This window comes from Pseudorasbora parva, chromosome 9 (assembly GCF_024679245.1).
Source record: "Pseudorasbora parva isolate DD20220531a chromosome 9, ASM2467924v1, whole genome shotgun sequence".
NCBI classification, from domain to species: domain Eukaryota; kingdom Metazoa; phylum Chordata; class Actinopteri; order Cypriniformes; family Gobionidae; genus Pseudorasbora; species Pseudorasbora parva.
The window spans coordinates 16,636,120-16,660,272 of record NC_090180.1 but is presented as its reverse complement, the minus strand read 5'-3'; the positions used below and the strand labels follow the sequence as shown (position 1 = coordinate 16,660,272).

Here is a 24,153-nt window from a genome sequence, read left to right as displayed (position 1 = left end):
GGGAAATATGCAAACCCTTCATACTTTTGCAGTCCAAGCTTTAGAAAAACAACAATACACAGGCAGAAAAAATTGATGTTGTACATATCTACATATCTGTGTTCATTTATTGTAGGGTTGTTTCTTATTGTTACGTCATGTGTTTGATGTTTGAAATGAAAATGACACTTGTGTAGCTTTACTTTTGACCTGGTCTTTTTTTATCAATCTAGATGTTGTATATTGTATGTTGTATTTTGGTAAAATATTTGCCATTTAGTTTTTTTGTGTGTTGTTGTAATTTTATCATACTATAATTACGTTTTTATTAGGGCTGCAAGATTCATCGAAATTGAACTGCAATCACGATTTGGCATGTGTGCGATTATGAAAGCTCAAAGGCTGCGATTTTTAATGAAATAAATAAATGCCCTGTGTGTTAGCGAAGAGCGGCTCTGTGATCAGGAGTAACGCTGCTCCGCCTGAAAGACTGCGAGTTTGAGTCGCTTATAACGTGCGTTTGAAAAAGCAACAGGAGTCAAACATCTTCACAAACTAGTGAAGCGTTCATAAACCTGTTCAACAAAAGACAACGTTTAATAACAAGCATTACCTCACTTCATATCGTCAGTCGAGTGTTTGTGAGCTGATGTGGCTTCTCATCACAGAGTGAGGCAGACGATGCATTATTTTATAGTATTCTATACAGTGATAAAGTCTATGTCAATCAGCACTCAATTATAATGTACTTTATTATTATGAAAATACCCTTGATGGCTTGAAGAACTCAAATACACCATATTTTGCTGCAGTCGTGTTTATTGTCGTCATGTTTAATCAAAGCGTTTCTATCTTCTGTTTACATAAGGGTTTTCCTGAAAATTAACGTCAATACTTCTCTGAGGCAAATGTAGCTTTTCCGCTCAAGGGATAAAATAATATTTAATACATTTTAAAACTTAATAAACTTAAAAAATTATAAATTTATAGGACAATCCATGTTTTTCTTCAATGTACAGGAGTTTTTTCCCCCACAGTGGATGCACAAGATGTTCATATTTTATATTAAAGACATAGATTATAAGAAATTATATCACAGATAAACAAACACAGATTTTTATAACAATATTTTTATTTTATAATATTTTTCTTACAATAACTCCTTAGGCTTCGACCTTTCTAATGTTTTTTAGTCATAGGCTGTCTGCATATTAATAGGTAACCCAGCTGTTTTTTTTGTTTTGTTGTTTTTTTGTAAAATAAGTTACAGTATATAATGTAAAATATTACAAAAAATAATAATAATAATTAATAATAATAATAATAATTAGTATTAGTATTATTAAATTTTTATATTTATTCTGACATACTCTATTTTTTAATTTGTAATTAGGAAAATTTTATTGTAATGGTAATATTTCTTATTTGTAAAATTATTTTTAGCAGTAATCATAATAATTATTAGTCATATTAATATATAAACACAAAATGTTATATACACACACACTTTTCATATCTAAAAAATATATAATAATCGCATTTTAAATCGCAAATTTTTAAATTTTACCCAGAATAAACGCAATTATATATTTTCCCCAAATCGTGCATCCCTAGTTTTTATAAAAGCGTTGAACCTGTTCTTTAAAGGTCCCCTATTTTTTTATCCCTTATTTGCTAGCATCTCTCCTCAATGACCCTGCTCCTATCAGCAGAAGCCTGTCTGCTGGAGTGCTGAATGGAAGAGCTGTAAAGTATTATTGGATGCATCTAAATCACGGCACTGCTTGGAATATATCACCACAGTATAGAGAGAACCCATCATGCTCTCCTGCAGGAGCAGGATATGTTATAACTCACTCAGAGTGCCGCAGCAGGACGATAGATTTGTGATAGAGAGAGTTTGGATGAGCTTCCTTTGCTGAAAAAAATGCTTCCTTCTCCCTCTTCTGAAAGGAAAAATACCTTGCTCCTAAAGAGGAAATATCTTTGCGAATTTTAAACATACAAAATGCACCTGGGATTGAGAACACAAAGAATTTAGCACATTAAATCATTTGTAAACCTATATAATTAAGGTAGAGCACAATCCACCATGATGATTACAAACAGTAACATTTTTCTTTGTATTTGTCTTGAAAATGTTTTTTGTGTGTGTGCGTGTGTGTGTGTGTGTGTGTGTGTGTGTGTGTGTGTGTGTGTGTGTGTGTGTGTGTGTGTGTGTGTGTGTGTGGGTGTGGGTGTGTGTGTGTGTGTGAAAGTTTTTCAAGCTCTGATGTAGTTTGCTGCTGCAGAGCAGAGTTAAGGAAAATGCTTTCATCATTCTCCTTTAAAAGGTGATTTAGTCTTCTTAAACTCATATTTACAATAATTCTGATGTGACGGCAGCATTAGTTATGTGCATCCTGTTACAGTTTAAACTGACCCGTCAGTCATCTTGTCATAGTTAAAATCCTCATTCAATTTTATTTAATTTCCTACTGTTTCGGAGAGAAATGTTGTAGCACATTGATCTTCCAGTCGTGAGTCTTTCATGCTGAGCACTCTTATCATGTGTTTACAATTTGGATAATGATGCATTTAAAAGTTAATGACCAAATGTCTCTTTACAAAAGTTCACAATGCTGTTGCAGATTAAATATAGTGTGAATAACACTGAATAAATCTTTTCGTCAGGTTATATACTGATAATTAATCACTCAAACCCCTTTATCTAAACTTAAATTAACCATTTTTAAACACTTTATATTTCTGTTCAACGTCCTCATTCAATGTGCAATGCGTTTTGGCGAATATTAGTCGTTAGAGTGTGCACAGATCTGCACCTCGGATTCTAACCGGAAAAATTTGACCAGTCAGGTATCTCTGGAATACTCATTTCAACATACTATGATTTGGGACACACAAATTGTCATTTTAAATACTATTTACGACAGATAGTATGTGAATTTGGTCATCCTTATTGGACACATCCGTTTCAATGCTGTGTTAGAAATCGCCCTCTATACCCTTATTCTTTACTCCATTACTTCACTACTATAGTCCACCTGAGTTAGTGAATGAAAACAAGTGAGTGAATTCGTACACAGGACTTGCATAGTTTTTGCTTGCTGTTTAATAAACTGTTTGAAACTTAGCAAACTGGCAGCTCTAGTAGTAATGACAATATTTATCTTGAGCTCTGCCATTGAAATTACCATGTATTAACCGTAATTAAACAATTTAATTATCAATTAAAAATGAAATTATGCCTTTATGATATTACGCTATTTATGGCATTGGAGGAAAAATCTCCTTTTGGAATATATATATATATATATATATATATATATATATATATATATATATATATATATATATATATATATATTTCCCTTTCGAAAGGGAACTCGAGCTGCGTCAGCTGACGCTATGGGGAACGCCTCCAGCGTGACCGGTGTCTGAAACGTTTATCCAATCACATCAGTCCTACTGACCGGCGACAGCCTCTGACGTCATAGACGTGCGACCAGGAAGTATAAAAGGGCGCCTTGCAAACACAACCGCATCCAATTCGTCTTCAGGGACTGTTTGTCTGATTCGAGAAAAAAAAAAAAAAAGCATCATGTCTAAGCGCACGCACAAGTCAAAGCACGGCTTCAGAAAGTGTGCAGACCCGTGTCCCAGGTTCCTCACACCTGAGGACACACACACACTCTGCGTGTTCTGCCTGGGTGAGGAGCACGCACGGGAGGTTCTGGAGGAGAGTGCCTCCTGTGCGAACTGTGAGCGTCTGTCACTGAAGACGCTCCGCTCTCGTCTGGCCCTCTTCTCGAGGGAAGAGGGTCCAGCGGCTGGGAGTGGTCCCGCTTCGGCCGAGGCCGAGCGGCGACTTATGTCCTGGGGCTCCCAGCTGGATCTGGCCCGCCGTCTAGAGACGGAGGTTGTGCTCGGCGAAGGGCCAGATCACGAGGGGCGGCCGCCGGAGGAGGAGTTGGGTGATAACTCCTCCTTATCGTCGGCCGAGGAGCTCCCGCATCAGCAAGGGATGGAAGTGGAGGGTGGTGAAGCGGCCGAGGCCGAACCCTCCCAGCCATCCTGCCCCGTGTACGGGGAGCTGTTGGAGGTTGTGGAGCGGGCTGCCGGGCGGCTACAGTTGCCGTGGCGGCGCGCTAGGGGAGAAGCCGCTCGTCCAAATCGCCTGGACGATCGGTTTCTCTCCGGCCATAACCCCCCGGCTCTTGGGAGCCTTCCATTCCTCCCCGATCTCCACGAGCAGATCGCGGGGGCATGGAGAACCCCGTTCTCGGCTCGCTTATTCCGCCATCAGCGGGCGAATTTCGCTGATGTGGAGGGAGTGGCCGAGGCGGGGTACGTGTCGATGCCGCCGGTTGATGAGACGTTTGCGAACTATCTCGCATCCGGCCGGGCATCGACGTTGAGAACTCCCACCCTGCCGTCTAAGCCGTTGAGAACGACCTCACGGTTAAACGGCAGGGCGTACACGTCAGCAGGTCAGGCGGCGGCGGCGCTGCACACCATGGCGGTGTTGCAGGCTTACCAAGCCGACCTGCTGAGGGACCTCGATCAGGGGGAACGCCAGGGTGGCCTACCCCCTGAGGCGATGGCTGAGCTCCGCCGCACCACAGATTTAGCTCTCCGGGCCACCAAGCAAACAGCAGTCGCCATCGGACGGTCGATGGCGGCTATGGTGGCCACGGAGAGACATCTGTGGCTGAACCTTGCGGACATCGGGGGGAAAGAGAGGTCCTTTCTCCTCGATGCCCCGGTTTCGCCCTCTGAGCTCTTCGGCACCTCCGTCGAGGCGGTGGTGGGAAGGTTTAGAGAGGCGAAGGCGCGCTCAGCGGCTTTTAAAACCTGCATCCCACTGAGGTCCGGGGCCGCGCCCAGGCAGGCGGGTGTCCCTGGTACGTCACGGTCTGAGGACCGGAGACAAGACCAACGAGCGAGCGTGGCCTCTCGGGCGCCCCCTCCATGGCGGAGTAGGGCGCAAAAGAGGCGGGACACCCGGAACTGGAGGAAGGGTGCCGGTGCCGAAGACCGGAACCAGCGTAGGCGGGGGGAAACTCCGCCTACGAGGGCGAAGCGGAGGTAGTAGGTGAGCCCTTCCTTCCACCCTTTTCCTTGGCGCTTGACATCAGGCCGGGCGGGGCCAATGATGAGCGGACGTGAGACTCTGACGGCCCGTCTGGTCTGGTGAGCAGGCGCCCCCGTCAGGTTTGGGGTGCGTTCGTTTATGAGCTTATAGAGAAGTTATCATAAGCACTAGAAGCGGAAAAGTGGCGTTTTCCTTGTGTGAAAGGAGTCGTCTGAGTAAACTCGACCGCTTCCCTGAGTGGGCATGAGGAGGAAGATTCAGCGTTGGACGCCTCATCGGGAAACAACCCTCGGGGTCCGCGCAATGGATACTGTGAGTATATGCCTGTGCACGGATGTCATCACGCGCCGGTGGACAGCGGGTAAGCCTCAGTATGAGGGACGTTTTATGTTCTTAAAATGCTGTGTGCTCCCCGCCGAGGGTGTGTTGTAAGGTGTCCCCGTTTGGTGGCCGGAACGATTTATTTAAGGAAGCCGTGAGACGGCTGGTGAGAGCTAGCCTCGCTAGTGGAGAGTAGCCGTCACGTTAAGCCAGTAAAGTAAACATGTTACTTGGTGTGTTCTCTCAGTGCGTTGAGAGCGGTTACCGCTCATTTTTGCGGAAATATGTTTCAAGAGGGAAACTAAGCGAGAGTGGGTGTCCCTAGCGGTTCGGCTAAAAGCTCCGGGCCACCGGAGGGCAAGTGTTGTAGCATTAACCCCTGCGGACGTAAGTAAGCGCGAGGGTGAGTAGGCTAACACACGAACGAAGATATGTGTACCCAACCCTCGAGATATGGGCTTGGGATGTTAAGTTGCTATGGTGGAAAGCCTTAGCAGAGACTGGTATACAGGCAGATAGCTTAGGCTGTGTTTTTACAGGATGATAAAAACCCCTATTCAGCCCCCTCTCATGTGAGAGTCGCCTGGCCAGGGCCCGCCCCCGGGTCTGTGCTCGGGGGTGCGGTAATACAGATGGGAAAAGGTGAGAGCACTATAGTTTTGCAACCTAGCCTGTAAGGCGGTAAGTAAGGTTTGTGGGTCATCTGGGCCAAATACTTTTACCCCATCCAAGGGATGTGGGACTGTGGTAACCATTATTCGCATATTGCAATAATTTGCCCTGTGTTTTTTTGCTCCACCTTTCGTAGGGCTCGGGGTGAGCGACACGCACAACCTGTGTGCCTCTTGAGGGCCCAGCGTTGGATGCTCCCCTGGGAAGCCAAGTATCACCACGGCGACGCCTTGGAGGAAACTGCGGGTTGCTGGAAATAGCAGCGGTCTCCCCGGGGCTGGTGTGGTAAGGAATGAACTCCCCTTACTTAAAGGGGTTGTAAGAGCAATGTGTTGAGTACACCGCTCTGGCGATGCAATTAGGTCTGTGTTGTAGGTTCTGCCGGAGGACTGGGCTTCGCAGGGAGGACCCCGTGAGCCTCCGAATGAAGCCAGCTGTGAGCTGTGAGCAGCCAGCCCGGACAGTCCAGGCAGTAGTCTCTGAACAGGAGGCCTCGAGGGGCCTTCTAGTTGGAGTGACGACATCGGGGCCCGTGTGCGGGATGGTAAAAAAAAAAAAAAAATCTCCCTTTTGTTGTCACAAACAGTATTGTCTCGTCAACAGGCTTCGTCAGCCAAGCAGACAGCCATGGTTAGCCCGACATGGAGCGGCCAGCATTTATCCGACCGGCCAGCGAGTATTCATCGCTGGCATGGCTACAAGCCCAGTTAGTAGGCCTCCCTAGGCCTCCCTGAGGGCCTGCTGGGGTGCAGCAGGCCTTGCCGGGCCTCCCTTGAGAGGGTATTCCCGTGCTTCAGGTGCGAGACGGCAGGTAGTAGGCCTCACCAGGCCTCCCTGAGGGCCTGCTGTGGTAACAGTAAGCCTCGTCTGGCTTCCCCCAAGGGGTCGTTCCTGGGCTTCAGTCACTGGATGATAGGTAGTAGGCCTCGCGGGGCCTCCCTGAGGGCCTGCTGGGATGCAGCAGGCCTCATCTGGCTTCCCCTGAGGGGGTACTCCAGGGAACCAGCGCTGGATAACAGCTCCCGGGCTCCAGTCACCAGATGGCAGGTAGCAGGCCTCACCAGGCCTCCCGGAGGGCCTGCTGGGTTGCAGCAGGCCTCATCGGGTTTCCCCTGAGGGGGGGGCCCAGGGCCTCGGCCTCTGGGTGACAGGGGTTAGGCCTCGCTAGGCCTCCCCGGAAGGTGAGCAGGGAGCATGGTTGCTAGCCGGGGCGGTTAGCATGTTCTGCTATCAGGTAGCAGGCCTCACCAGGCCGCCCTGAGGTCATTCCCCGGCCGAAGTGCCGGCTACGAGTAGCCTGGCAGGTAGTAGGCCCTGCGGGGCCTCCCTGGGGGAACGAGTTCCTTGGAAGGAGACACAGAACTGGAACTCAAGCTGACAGCTAGTGGTTCCTGCCGTCAGGCTTCGGTTCTAGCCGGCAGCACCTGATGGCAGGTGCATACTCTAGCACGACGAGTTTACACTGCTGCTATGCGGTCCTTACAGGACAGGGACCTGCATAGGTTGCCTACAGCATGGTACCTACCAGGCAGGCTTAAGAGCTCCCCTCTTAGGAGGGTTGTCTGTGAGCTTACGGCCGCTTGGGCCTGGTCAGTTGGTCGTAGGCCCCTCGGGGCCTCCCTGTGAGATCAGCCTGTAGGCCTTCTCAGGCCTCCTGAGCACCCCTGTAATGTATGTGCTCGGTAGATCCTAGGATTGAGCAGCTGACTCCCCTCGCTAGCAAGGGTGGGAAAGCATTACGCTGAGCGCTGTTCTCCAGGATAGCCCGTCTCTGAGTTCCGGCCTGAGGCGGACACTGCCAGTTCGCAGTCCCTCAGCTTGATGCCTCTCCAGAGGCGAGTTTCCAGAGGCTCTGTTGTTAGCAGACTGGGCTGGCAGACGGAAGCGTCCCGCATAGTGACGCCAGGTCAAGCCTCCCTGGTGGCATTCGGTGAAGTTCTTCCCGAATAGTGACTGGCTGGGGCGCCCTCGGGTCCCCTAGCCACATTCCCTTAAAGGAACCCCTTCTGTCGAACAGGTTGGTTCCAGGCCTTTGAGCGGCCAGGGTAGGGTACATAAAGGTGCCCCAAGGCCACAGCTCGGGCTATGACCGTAGGGAATGCTGTCACGGACAGCCTAATGTGACCAGAGGGGGAGTGGTTCAGGCATTTCAGTTGAATTTGCTTGTCCTGACAGTGGTCACTGCCAGTAGGCATGCACTCCCCTCGGCATGGCGGCGTGGGTATATCGTTCCCCATAGCGTCAGCTGACGCAGCTCGAGTTCCCTTTCGAAAGGGAACGTCCCTGGTTACGACTGTAACCTTAGTTCCCTGAGAACAGGGAACGAGACGCTGCGTCACTTTTGCCATACCTCGGGGCCTGCCTGCCTGTAAACAGTCCCTTCAGACGAATTGAATGCGGTTGTGTTTGCAAGGCGCCCTTTTATACTTCCTGGTCGCACGTCTATGACGTCAGAGGCTGTCGCCGGTCAGTAGGACTGATGTGATTGGATAAACGTTTCAGACACCGGTCACGCTGGAGGCGTTCCCCATAGCGTCAGCTGACGCAGCGTCTCGTTCCCTGTTCTCAGGGAACTAAGGTTACAGTCGTAACCAGGGACGATATATTTGTAAATAGTGCACTCATGTTTTTATTTTATTTTATTTTTTTTCATTTTTGCAGCAGCAGCAGCAACAGCAGCAGCAGCAGAAACATCAACATTTTTTATAATTTTTATTATAATTATTATTATTACCTCGAGTTTACCATCTGTGGAAGTGATGAGCATCAAACCCCAATAACGCATCAGCCATGGCCTGAATGAACTGCAAGCCGAAGCCCACGTTAAGCTTATGTCCGAGCTCATCAAAATGTATGATGGTATCACCAGGTGCATGAGCCAGCATCCATGTTTGTCACTGACAGTTTAAGTGGAGTTCATGCGCATGATGTGGAACCCCATCCATACTCCCGCCACTGAGGGTGGAACTAGAGTAGGGTGTTACTCCAAAGTAGGGCTCCCAAAGTCTCTTGTTGCCACTGATCCTGCTCCTGGAACAACATTCCTCTAGGAAAATGTTTTCCTAACCCTACCCCTACCCCTAAACCTAAACTTAACCTGAACCCTACCAATGAATTATCCCTAAAATCAGAGGTAAATTATAGGTGAATAACACTTATGTAAGGGTACCTAACCCTAGTTGCAAACCTAAACTTAATCTGCGACTCGTTCCTCCAACCCTTTGGCTCCATCAGTCTCCTCCTTCCCTCCGGCTCCAGCTAAGTCCTATGTGACACCTACTTTGCCTCAGTAATCCGGCACGCTGTTTTCACCTCTGCCTCTAGTCCTGCGGACCTTGGATTTCACCCGTCTCTTTGGGTATTCAGCTCTGTCTGGTTCTCCACCTCCACCATAACAGGTCTGTCATTCCCAGGGTTCCACCTGGCATCTACATCAAGACTCCACCATGGCTCTTCCTGCCATTGGCTTCCCTGTGGACCTTCTTCCTGATAGCTCTGTGTTGGGTAACTCCCTGGCTCCTCTCACTGCTGACTCCTCCCTGGTCCTACCACCATCATCTCCTCTTTTTTCTGGGTCCCTTTTGCCAGCTCTGCATCCGCCAAAGCCCCTACCCGCCCTCATTTGATTTATTACGGTCACCTGGTGTTTACTGAGTTTTAATTTGTTTGTCTCTAGTATTTATGCTCTAGTATTGTTTTGTAGTGTATCAACTTTATTTGGATGAAAGACAATCACTCCTGTAATTTAGGCCCCGTCCACACAGAGATGCGTTTAGCGGTGTACGTATACATTTTGTACCGTATCAGCGTTTCGTCCACACGGATCAGGCATTTTGGAAGCATGAATCCAATATTTTCTGAATCGCTCTCTCTCTCTCTGTCTTCAAAATAAGCTTCTTAGTTCTTTCTCTTATATATTACACATATTAATAAAAAAAATCTAAAGTTCGGAAGATCGAATCCATGGTGAACTTTGCGTATTCGGACAATTTTGAATTACTTGAATTCCTTGAATTACTTGATCTTCTCTGACCAGCTAAACAGCTGACATAAATCATACTTTAAATAAACGAGAAACAAATTCTATTCAGTTATGAAGTGTTTTCTGTGTGACAAATTTTCCGCAATGTTCTAACAGCCGGGATTCACAAACAGCGGGTCTGCTAATGCCCGATTCATGACCATATGACTAATTTAAACCAATTCATTTTAATAACTGGTTAAAAAAACTGACCTGTCCAACACTGAACTGAACAAATCAGTTTAATCCTTTACTCAGAAATGAGTACACGAGTGTGCTTATTTAGCAAGAGTGGATAGTAAGGTTTAGTTTTAATTATCCACAGTATTTCAGTTTATTTATGTTGACAATGTGTAGTAAAATAAATAGTCTAAATCATTTAGTTTAGACTGGAGTAAGGTGAAAACAGAACAAAGTTATTGTTATCTAGCTGATAATTTTATTAAACTGTATGGCAGAAAATTAGGCTATTTGTTAATTGTTAAGGCTATTTCTAATATTGATATGATTATATAACCAAACAATTATTTGTAAATAATGTAAAAATGAGGAACAAAAGAAACATCAAGATAAGAGATCATGCATACTGAGATATCAAAATAAGATAAGAAAAAAATTACTGTTTCTTTGCATTTTTTATTTATTTATTGTCAGTATTACAGATAGATAGGGTACTGTGTGGGTGTGTGTGTTTGTGGATGACCAGGTCTGTCAGCCACCACCGAAGACCATTTTTTTACCCTGAAAAACCCCTGCACATTTGAGATATTTTATAAAACAAACTGTAGTTAATCAAAATAAAATGCAAGTACAGGGTTTATTTTCCTTGCGGTTGCACAATAAAGCTAAACAATAACATTTCCACAATGTAAATGAAAAATATACATATATAAAATAATTTGCCTAAGCAGCATACAAATGCATATCTGTATGATACATAATCCACCTCCTGTTATTCACATTCATTTAAGACATAATGGACTGTGTCTGAGATACCTCATTGAGATTAACATTTTTACAGAACTTTGAGTTTTAAAATGTGCTAAGGCACTTTTCAAAAAACAAACATGCCCTCTGTCAGTGTCAGTTTGGCGTTTCTGTCCACCATAGACCGTAAACAATATGGACACTTCATCTTCAATACCTCCCACTGATGAAAAGTTGAGTGTTATTTGCTTCTAGAAGAAAAAGATTAATTCCCACATATCTGCAATGCCTTTTGATTATTTTATCAAAACTTCTCTCATGGTACACTTACACACACACATACGAGAGAAGTGCCAATCATATGCATATTCCACATTTTATCATAAGTGTGGGGACTTCCACTGGTCTTGGTCTTGACTTGGTCTCGGCCTGTCTTGGTCTTGGTTTTGACTTCGTCTCGACCCCTCAAAGTCTTGGTCTCGGTTTAGGTGGTCTTGACTACAACACTAGGGGTAGGTGTAGGCATTAATAAAACACATCTGTTAAGTAGCAAATGTATTTATTGTTATTTTATCGTGAGATTTGCCTCCCCTCCAACTACTTCTATACCCCTTCTTAGACACAAATCTTCTTCTCTGTTTTTAGTGTATTTCTGTGGCAGAATTACAGCGCCACCCACTGGCTTGGCATGTATACTACATAGTTTTGAGTTGGTTTCAGTGAAATTGTGATATACGCAGATATTTCTTGAAACAAGAAAAAAAAAGATCATATTGGGAAAGCTCTGGCTTCGCTTGGACGTGGCCTACATACAGCTGCGTTTTATTTCTGGTGACAATTATAGAGGAGGGATAGCTCAGTAAAAAATGTCGCAGCACCAATACTGCATCTTTGACTATCTGCTGATGCCAATCCAATAACAGTTCTTTTTTTCTCTTGATCAGTTATATCAGCTATACATTATCAACTTGCTTACACATAATAGATAAAACAGAAGAAAAATAACATTAAATATTCAATATTTAAAGCTGCTGTCATAATTTTTTGTGATTTACATAGATTTACAAAAATTAATGAATCCACTTTCCAAAAACGTTTTGTCTTACTCTTAATCATTATAGTACACTTACTGTATAATAAGTGTTTATATTGGGACTTTTTCAGGCCAGACTGGTAGGAACCACTGCGGAGGAGCACAGTCCCTGCGTGACTCACCATAGACAACTGGCTGCAATGTTCTACCGCAAGACGTTTGCAGTTCTGTTTATTAACCGCTAGAGCACAAAAAGTTACAGACTGCAGCTTTAATTTTCAAATATTTCATTCAGTCCACTTATTCCAGTGCTCTCATCTAACGGAAGTGAGTACCACAACATTCAGAATCAACAATAAACTCCAGCAAAATACAGTTCTTTTAAACAAAAGTATAGACCTTTTATGCTCAGATTATACATCATAACAGGAGCATTGAATGTCTTGGGCTGCTTCCAAAAACTGAAAAATACAGAGGTAGGAAGGCAACAAAGCATGTACAAATCCAATGCTGGTATCAGGTCCTGTCTACTGAAATACGTTCATCTGACTGGTTTTTGAAGCTCTCTCTATTTTGTTGTAGATCATTAAAATGTTATGCTCCCTGTCCAAAATCAGTTTTGTGAGGTACCTTCATGCACAAACACTGCCTGCAAGGCATTGCCTGATAGGGCAGCGAGGCAACAAGTCAGCTGCCAGCCTTGGAGAGAGTTTTACCATGCTGACTGTCTTATATGAATGTGAAATGTTGTTTGAATGCTGAATGGAGAATGACATGACTGGTGTAGCAGAGGTAAGAGCTTCCATGAACTTTTCTGTTTCACAAAATTTGTCTTCAGAAGACCTAAAATTTATAAATTTGGCCTACTGAAAAATGTAGCTGTGATCAGTCACAAGAAAATTTTCAATTGGAAATGTGTTTTTTTTTTTTTTTTTTTTTTTTTTTACAGTGTATGCACATACATTACACATGCATTACATATTAAGTATATATAAATTACAGATTTACATTCAGACATTAGAAATAAAACGTGAAACTAGAATGTGTATTTTTACGATTTACATACCACCATGCATGCCAATGGTATAATGCATTTCTTAAAGCAGCTTGTCTCAAATTAAAATGTTTTTGGTGATCAGCTAGTGTTCTTTGCATTTCTTGCAACACCAGTGTATACAAGTACAAGTATCATTCTGTGTTCCGTGACTAAACATTTTTATTTTATTAATTTTTATTAATTGAATAAGTCCAATTTTATTGACTGTATTGTTTACTAATGCTTAAGCTCTCCTGCCAGTTCACATGAGGGAGAGACTGAGGGAGAAGCGGCAACCAGAATGATTCTCTCGACCACAGGGCTCGTAAAAGTCTTTATCAAACAAACACAATGATTTATTTGTCATTGTCCCGCGATTGATTGGAATATTATTTTTATATTACACATAGCCTGCAAGATAGGATGATATAAGCGAGAACCGCGTGCACACACATTCACACACGTTTGGTGCGCACGCCGCCCTTCAGATGTCAAGTCGCGATAGAGAATAACAGAACAAGAACGGAATATAATGAGATTCATCAGCCTGCCGGGCTTTGCGAGCCCATGCCCGTGTGTGTCTGTGTCTGTAACACCACTGTCTTCCTATACGTGAGCTGGAACTTCATTAAAAATAAATAAAATATCACACATTCCTAATATTAGGATCTGAAGAAAGCTTATGCAGCGACTGTGTTCTTCCACAATATTGCTATCTTCCACATGTTTATTGCTGCTGGCTTGTGTTCGACCAAACAGCTCCATGAGTCTGGGGGCGAGGCTACTGAATTAGAAGTTCTTTAGAGGTGTGTTTCATCGTGCAGTGACGTAAAGTATGAAGCACAGGACTGTTTGCTGAGCTTGTTGTCTATAAAAGCTTTTCTCTGACTAACAAGGAAGTTTTCAGCTCTGAAACTTAGAGAATATTCCTATATTACCATGACCTTTTATATATCAAAAGCTCAAGGGAAAGTTGATTTCTCAATTCATCACCCCTTTAAAACAACCTTCAACAGAGTGATGAATAAGTTTTGATGAGTTTTATTAATTTTTTTAAGCTTTTTACATTTCCTGCTACTTAATGTACAGTGCAGTAGAGCGAAACATAATGAGATCTCATCATGCTTTAGTTGTCAGCTGATAAAGAGCTGACTTGATTTTGACAGATCAGTCTGTTTAATTCTCTCAACCTTTTAACAGCATTACAAAAGCCTAATGGAATCAGTGCTTTCTATGAAATCTATCACAGAGGCTGACTAAATGGATAATAAACTCAGAAACCTTTCTTCAATCAAACTCCAAAGTGTCATGTTGGCTGTTCACTTTGCTCAGCTCACTGGACTCTATTAACTGGGCTGAAGTCTCTCCAGTGCAGGATTCTGTTATTTTTATGTGCCATCTGTCTCCCTGAGCTGATGTGGCTCATTTATGATGCCAGTATTCATCCAGTGCCTGTCGCTGCACTACACAATTTATACCACTTGGAAAGGTTAGCTGCCCATTTATTCACCAGTATTCTAGATACTGCTCTTTTAGATATTTATTTCTCTGTTCAGGTGCAGATGTATAGTCCTTGAGACTAGTTATGCAGTTTTTATATTTTTAAGTTGTTTTTAAGTTGTTAACTAATTAAATATAATTAAATGATGCACACAGGGCCGTTTCTAGCCATTTCTAAACAGCTAAATCCTCATTGCTTCCCCCAATCAAATTTTAAAAAGCCACATTGGTATTACTGGTCTTAATTAATATATACATACATACATTCCAAACTATATTTGTTAAAAGGATTAAAATGTATACCAGTAAAACCATTGTGTAGCCAGATGCCTGTATAGCCCCAGCTCTGGAAAAAGTTAGAAAGAAACCAATTGAGAAACCAATGTTAAGTGGTCTCTTAATTTTTCCCAGAGCTGTATATATGCAATCTGTAACAATGAGTCAACAGAATGGGGATCCAAATGCAATTTTATTAAGGCAATGATCCACAATCGAAGTCCAGAGTACAGGCAAGGTCACAATTCATGCAGGCAGCCCACACAAACAACGAACACCACAAGGCAGGGAACGCAGGCAGTTCAGTAGTCCAGAGACAGGCAGGTGATCCAAAACCAAGAGACACTAAACATGGGAGCCCGCTCACAATTGTAGTTTTACACCTTACTAGACTTCGCTGTGAATGGCAGAGTGAACATGGTTTATATAGACTGAGGTGATGAGGCTTATGGTACACAGGTGTAAACAATGATGGCTGGCGGCTATCAGAGTGCGCCACAGAGGCCTGATTTGTGACAATCCCTAGTTGCTAAGAATTTTTTCTCAGACAACTACATAATTATTACGTGTATTACTACATATGAAAGTAATAAGAATAAATATTGATTCAGTGCAGTTACTCACTGATGCTTGAACTTCCTATTTGAATAAAGCGATTTTCATTAAGCGCTGACTCAGCATTAAACACCATCCGTAAAGATGCGTTATTTGACAAAGTGATTTAATAAAGGATGTATTAATGTTGTGAATTAGCACATTTTATTGTACCATTTTCAATTAAACAATTACAAAACAGTATTATTATTTTTCAACAAAACAATTACAAAACAACTACAGACAATTACAAAACAATATATTGCCGCAAAAAGCTTTTGGAGCAAGAGAAGAAAGCTTTATAGAGTCAAAATATAACACACTCACTTCATCATGAAATGCTGGTGTTGAGCGAACGCAAACGGTATAAGCAAACTTTTTTGACAGTAATTGACAGTACTCTGATCCAATAGCATATATAGGAAGCATATATCGTCAGTTTAAAAGTTCTCTAATACAATAGTGTGTGCGAACTAGTGGGGGTGGCAATAACACCCTTCACACACAAAAATGTTGTGCCAGATATGCCATCCCCATCCCCACCCCCACCCTCCACTGATGGCACCCTAGGCGACAGCCTAGTTGCCTAAAAAATGGCCCTGGATGCACAGAATTTATTAATGCTGTGTGTTATCTTAGTTTCTAAGATATTTCACATTTGACCTATAATTTTGGCTGTGTGATGTTACCCACAGTAAAATGGAACCATTCCAGACTAGTCTTGATTAGTTGCTTTTAAAGAAACATTGTAATTATTTCCCTCCTTCAAAAATAAAGCTTTTATCTGATGGGTGGTGCACATGCTCTGTTGGAGTCCTAGTTTGGGTCATTTCTTGATTCCACTCTCCTATCTCTAACCAGTTTCCATTAAAAGCAAAGTAGTAATTATAATGTCGAATTTTTGGATGTGACGACAGCCCTTTCAAGCCCAAATCCTTCCAAACATGGTCTTATTTGTTTGAACAGGTATAATGTTATATGTTGTTATTTTTATTTTATTTTATTTTTTTACTTTTCTTTCTTTAGAGAATGTATGAGCTTACTTTTTGTGTTTGGTATCATTAGTGCTGTTTTAGTTTTAGTAGTGTTTTTATTTATAATTACTTGATCCTGCAGGTTAATGTAGTTAAATGTAGTTCTTGTATAAAGAAAATGGATGCACAGAGAATTTGCATGTTTAATATGCGTTTTCATGCTCCTCCAGTTCTGAACACTGCAGTAGTTTTACCCTACACTTTATATGATTAAAATTCAGTGGCATTTTGAGTGAAAAGCTCAATTTTAATAATGCCTCAAAACAATGTAAAATATTCTTAATCTAAATAATAAGCTTCATCCCTAAAGTGAAGGATTACCTCTGAGCTTACAGGGAAATAAAAGTTCTATGTTCTGCTTAGCTGCTTTTGTTAAATGGATAATTCAGTTGTGCTTCTCTTTGATTGTGCTAGCGGCAAAGTCTCAAATGTGACAGTCAGTATAAAAATGAGCTCTTATTGGTCTTCCTTGTGCAGAATTTTAGCTTGTTTGAGTTCCTTTGTGCTGCCAATAATTCCTTGAGTCATTTCAATGGTATGGTAAAGTTCTATGACATATTTTAGAAAAAAAGATGCTTGGAATCATTTATTTATAAATATACATATACTCCATCAAGGCCAGATTTCTTAGAACATTGTTGTATGCAAGTGCCTCTCTAAATCAAGAAACCGCATTCGCATATTGCATTAAAACATAAACATAAAACTGTGACTGCAATCTTCTGATGTTTTAAAATCTAAAATCAAATTATTATTTTTTTTTTTGAAAGCTACACTGTGATATTTTCCCCCATCTAGTGGTGAAAAGGTATATGACCATCCAGTGAATTATAGTTTCTTTTCCTCTCAATTCTGATTTCGTTTTAACTTCTATGGTGGCCGATTTAGTCCAAGATTAACATGGCAATCCCCCTCTTCACATTCGACACGGTGCCATCGAGTGTTAAAACGCGAAAGGCGAAGCTTGAATTTATGGGTATGTCCCTCGTTGGCTAATGTACTTTCAAGATGGAGGGGCAACATGGCGACCGGCATTCGAACCCCTCACCCGTATGTATTTTCAAAGGCATATTATAAACTTACAAGAATACTTTATTACTTAAAAGAAGTAAATATGCATTAATGAGCAAATATATTTTTGAAAGAACTAAGTGATTTTAGCTAAGAATAAATTACAAAAGTTACACAGTGTAGCTTTAAAATGTCCAAAAACTAAAGATGTTTTATAAAATTAAAATGAATGGTGTCAATTCATTATCCACAAATTTGCAACATGAAATTGTAAAAAAGTATTGAAAAAATTGAAAAAGTATTGACATTAAAACTAGTTATAAAGTATAGAATTATCTTACAAAAACAAGAAATTGGAAATTCCATCTGACACATTCTGCATAAATATTTGCTACATAATTATTTAAAGTTAATTGAAACACATAATCTAAAAAAAATAAAAATAGTGATATTTATTTTAGTAATATATTTTTAGTTTGATTTTGAAATGTTTTGTTATAAAATACCCAATATTGAATGGCTATAGTAATATATAGCTATCTACCATAGTATAACAATTTTAGGCAAATGAGAAACTCAAATTCTCAGATTACATTTTGAAACTCTTAGCTGGACTGATATGAAGGAAGCAAGAGTTGCACTACCTTGACCCAAGAGAGAAAATGCAATATTTTCAGGATGTCTACTTTACAGTGAGGTGGTCAAGCAGAACTCAATCAAGACAGACACAGGTAGCCTTCGTAGGCCTGTAGGGAAATATCCTGGTAGAAAGTTGCTTGTTGCCTCTGTGAATTTGTGTGGAGTGTCTTCAGTCATTCACGGTCAGTGTCACAGCACCCCCCCCCCCCCCCCCACACACACACACACACACACGCCATCTAGCAGTGAGATTGTGAATTGCAATCATCAAACGCTCACCCCTCCAACAGGGGGGGCGACACAGGACCAAAATGTCATAGTGGAGAGAGCAGAGAGTGACTAGCGCTCTGTAGAGTTTTTCTGTTTAGGGCTACTGTAGAAACATGACGGCGCCCAATGGCAACTTCACTGTAAGGGGACCCGTGTTGTATGTAGATCAAAATTTCTCATTCTAAGGTTTAAAAACATAACGGTTCATTATGTAAGGTCTTTATGCACCACTGAAAACATAGTTATGTATTTTATATTGCATGTCTGTCAATAGATCCTCATAAATAAAACCAAAATGTTGATTTACACTAATTTCTAAAACTTTTCACAGTAGCTTGGCAGATAGGTTTCTTAGATTCTGGATATACAGTCGTGGTCAAAATTGTTGGTACCCCTGGTAAATATGATAAAATATGGCTGTAAAAAATAAATCTGCATTGTTTATCCTTTTGATCTTTTATTAGAAAAATCACAAAAATCTAACCCTTTCATTAAAATAATTGAAAATGAGGGGTAAATCACATTTTGAAATTAATGCTTTTTTCCAAAACACGTTGGCCACAATTGTTGGTACCCTTTTATTAAATACTTTTTGCAACCTTTTCCCAAGATAACCGAGTCTTCTTCTATAATGCCTGATGAGTTTGGAGAACACCTGAATAGAGATCAGAGACCATTCCTCCATACAGAACTTTTCCAGATCCTTCAGATTCCCAGCTCCATGCTGGCGCTTCTTCTCTTCAGTTCAGCCACACATCTTATATAGGGTTCAGGTCAGGAAACTGGGATGGTCCTGGCAGAAGCTTCATTTTGTGCTCAGTGACACATTTGTGTGTTGATTTTGATGTTTGTTTTGGATCGTTGTCCTGTTGGTTGATCCAACCACGGCCCATTATAAGATTTCTAGCAGAATCCATCAGGTTTTGATTTTTTATCTTTTGGTATTTGCTAAAATCCATGATACAATGTATCTGAACAAGATGTCCAGGACCTCCAGCAAAAAAATAGGCCCACAACATTAAAGATCCAGTGGTATTTTTAGCCGTGGGCATGCGGCACTTTTTATCCCTGTTTGCATCAAACCCATCTTGTAAATTTGTGGCCAAAAAGCTATTTTATAGTTTCATCCTGACCACAGAACCAGGTAAATATACTTCAGAGATATTTTACTAATTTAAAATTCTAGGGGTACCAACTATTGTGTTTTAGAGAGAAGCATTCATTTCATAATGTGATTTACCCACCATTGTCAATTAAATGAAATGAAAGGTTGGATTTTTGTGATTTTTTCAAATAAAAGATCAAAAGGATAAACAATGCAGATTATTTTTTTACAGACATATTTGATCATATTTACCAGGGGTACCAGTAATTTTGACCACGACTGTATGTAGCAAAATTGTTGATACACACACAGTTACCACCCCACTTTACTTAACGTGCACATAAATTGCAAGATTATGACTAATTATGACTAACTGATAAATAAACTGTAGGCGTATAAGGTAAGGCTACTATATAGTAGGGATGTCAAGGTACCACAATTCCAGTAGTTGGTATTAGTACCGTTAACATTGTACAGTTCTCTGTACCAATTTTGGAACCACAGCGAAATCTGATGGAGCTATTTTACTATTTTATTGAACTGTTTCATTAAAAAATATATATATTTATGATGGTGATCATTATAAGTAAATCATTTATATAAACATTTGAAGGCTACATCAAATGTTTAAAAGTAAATAAAATGTTTTTATCTTAAAACTAATAATCCGGTGCTTTCAGTTGCGTCTTTGTTTGTCTAAGTGCGTGTTTATCTAAGTGCAGAGTTTATCTAAATGAAGATTTTTAACCTTTGCACGTATAATGCTTGCTATTACTTCCGTCGAGGAAGGTCAAAAACCTGGCGTGATCATGTATATATATTGATTCCTTATTAGTGCCTGAGTGGATCGGTTGAATGAGGCGTCTATGTAAATAAATATCTATTTTTGACCTTACTTGGTGTTTTTTACTCTCATAGTGGCTCATAGAAATACACCCCTCATTAACATGCATTATAAGAGCAACGGTTGGAGTTAAAAATCTTCATTTGTGTTCCACTGAAGAAACAAACACACCTACATCTTGGATGCCCTAGGGGTAAGCAGATCAACATAAAAATATTTTTTTCTGGGAGTGAACTATCCCTTTAAACAGCATCTGACAGAAAAATCAAAAGCTTTCAAAATAAAAGAAAAACGTTTAGAGTTAAATATTTCGTTGTTCATGTTTATTTGGTGGCACAATCCGCGGTCCACTTTTGGGTCACGACCCATGTTTAGAAACACTAATGTAATTAGATGATCAATAAAATACTTGTTTATATTTTCTACATCCTCAACTGGGTGCACAACAAGCTCATGGAATAAGTCTGGCAGCCAGGTGGCATCTAATAACTCCCATAATTTGTGTCCATACTTGGCTCTGTCTGCGAATTTAAAATCACTGAATAAATAAGAATAATTTAGCTCAGTCTTAAATGCTGACCAAAATATTGATCCATTCAGTTTTTCCGCAGTTTTAAATCCAATGAGGTAATCATCAGTCATTATGGTCCTGCTTTAGTGGAGAGGTCAAATCAATAGTACCTTATAAACACATACAATGTTGTGTACATGCAGGACTCTAGCAGCCTGCAGATGCTGATAACTTCTTCACTAAAGCCCTACACCATCTTTAAACTGACCCTAATGGAGGATGCTGTGCAACTCTGCCTCATCTCATATATCACTCCTTATAAGACAGCCTAGAGGGTCCAAGCCTGTTAACTGTGCCCAGGGAGCAAAATGAAAAATAACCACCACCACCATGACATAGAAATTGCTGCTTTTATACACTTCTATTTAATTTAGCTGGTGGCCCAATTCCTTGGAGACAGGAAGTGTTGTATCAGTCTTTGTTTGTAACAGAGTAAATGTTATTCTATGAGCTTTTGTGATTTTTTTGGGATTGAAAAATGCCTTTTACCAGGCAAACCTAGAGACAGTCTCAAAAATGAAACTGATAGACAGATAAATCAACTATAATTTGACCATATTGACATTTGCTAATAACCCTGCCCACTTAACAGAAGTGGAAGTTTCCCTTTTCTTTCATTTACCAAATTTATGGACAGCCTTGTCACACATTTTACGTTTTTTTTATTTTATTCAACACTGTTCAATAAGTATTGTATTTGACCATCTGTATAAAGAGTTCACATGATCAATGTCACAAATTTATATGTTTGAATTTTTGTTATATTTTAAAACTTGCTAAAAATTCTTACATTTGTCAGATTTTTATTGTCTTTTGGACCCCACACTATGTTGTACTTGTATAACTTCACAAGTTGTTTTATAACAGCATTTTTCTTATTCTCAGATATCCACACGTACACTTGCACATTTCATTTGCCAGTTCATTTAGCCGTCTGTAGGCTCTTGACATTTTGGATGTGTTTATACTCCATTAAAGCACATCTTATGTCTCTACCCTCTCAGTCAATTAAGAGCCTGCTAGCCAACTATACTGTCTGCTTTTAATAAAACTACACTACACAGCCACTACTCTCTCTACCCCTCTCCGGTGTCTAGAACAAATCTTCTAGAGTCACTGGGGTTTGTGTAATAAATTCTTTATTGGGTGTCAGAAACCTGGACTGGGTGTGTGCGAGGCAAAGATACTTTGTAAATGAAATTGCATGGACAACAGGGATGCCAGCACCCTGTCTGCTGGCAGGTAGACTTCACCTCATGACATGCGGCATAAATATCACATGTACTGCATCATTTGCTAACCATTCACTTGTAGTGATGGAGACAAATCTGACAGAGGTTTTTGTTATATTTACCAAATATTTTTTAAAACCTGTGACACCCCCCATCCCCTCTTCTTTTTAAAACTGTCTGCAAATGTCGGGGAACTAAGGAGACAAGTTGCTCAAGTTTAGGAATAGAATGTTGTGCCATTCTCCTCTAATTCAGGCTTCTAGTTGCTCAACTGTCTTAAGTTTTCTTTGTTGAATCTTCCTCTTTGTGATGCGCCAAATGTTTTCTATGGGTGAAAGATCTGGACTGCATGCTGGCCATTTCAGTACCCGGTCCTTATTCTATGCAGCCATGATGTTGTAATTGATGCAGTATGTCGTCTGGCATTGTCATGTTGGAAAATGCAAGGTCTTCCCTGAAAGAGACGACATCTGGATGGGAGCAAATGTTGTTCTAGAACTTGGATATACCTTTCAGCATTGATGGTGCCTTTTAAGTTATGAACCCTCACGGAACCCGATACCACTGAGCGCTGATAACAACTTGGGTTGTCCTTGTCCTCTTTTGTCCGGATGACATGGCGTCCCAGTTTTCCAAAATGAACTTCTAATTTTGATTTGTCTGACCACAGGACAGTTTTCCATTTTTCCACAGTCCATTTTAAATAAGCCTTGGCCCAGAGAAAACACCTGCGCTTCTGGACCATGTTTAGATATGTCTCCTTTTTTGACCTATAGAGTGTTAGCAGGCAACGGCGAATGGCATGGTGGATTGTTTTCTGGAAGTATTCCTGAGCCCATGTTGTGATTTCCATTACAGTAGCATTCCTGTATGTGATGGAGTGCCGACTAAGGGCCCGAAGATCACGGGCATCCAGTATGGTTTTCTGGCCTTGACCCTTACGCACAGATATTGTTCCAGATTCTCTGAATCTTTGTATGATATTATGCACTGTAGATGATGATAACTTCAAACTCTGCAATCTTTCTCTGAGAAACTCCTTTCTGATATTGCAACACTATTTTTCGCTGCAGCATTGGGGGAATTGGTTAACCTCTGCCCATCTTAACTTCTGAAAGACACTGCCACTCCGAGAGGCTCTTTTTTTATACCCAATCATGTTACCAAGTTGGAAATTTGCCCTCCAGCTGTTCCTTATATGTACACTTGACCTTTCCAGCCTCTTATTGTTACCTGTCCCAACTTTTTTGGAATGTGTAGCTCATGAAATCCAAAATGAGCCAATATTTGGCATGACATTTTAAAATGTCTCACTTTCAACATTTGATATGTAATCTATATTTTATTGTGAACAAAATGTAAATTTATGAGAATGGTAAATTATTGCATTCTTTTTTATTCACATTTTGTATAGTATCCCAAATCTTTTGTAATCGGGTTTGTATATACTATATATACATTTAATATAATAATTTAATACAATGCACTTAGTGTACATACATGTTTTACATTGTACTTACATTTTTTAAATTACCATGTAATTACATCTGTAATTCATTTCTGTAGTTACATTTATAATTTTACTGTTGACACTTCCCTTACACCTAACTGTACCCTTAAACTTACCCATATCACCACACCTGTCCCTAACTCTACCCGTATAGCACCTCAATATCAGCAAAAGTGTTTTGCAATACAATTTGAGCACATTGAGTACATTGTATGTCTTTATTGATGTAAGTACATAGTAGTTGAGGCCGCTTAATATAAAGTGGGACACAAATATTTCTTAAATATATACATGGAGTGTGTGTGTGTGTGTGTGTGTGTGTGTGTGTGTGTGTGTGTGTGTGTGTGTGTGTGTGTGTGTGTGTGTCAGGGTTGGTTGAAAAAGAGGAGGAGTAGGAAGAGTGCAACACAGGACATGAGGGTTCAACACAGACTTTACTTCAAACATTAACCATACGTACAAACAATAACCTTTACAGCAACA

At 41.0% G+C, this 24,153-nt stretch overlaps 1 protein-coding gene across 1 annotated transcript in view; it reads left to right on the top strand.

Moving 5' to 3' along the window:
• dpp6b (dipeptidyl-peptidase 6b) overlaps window positions 1–24,153 on the top strand; it is a 204,673-nt gene that overhangs the window by 11,366 nt on the left and 169,154 nt on the right. The window lies entirely within an intron of this gene.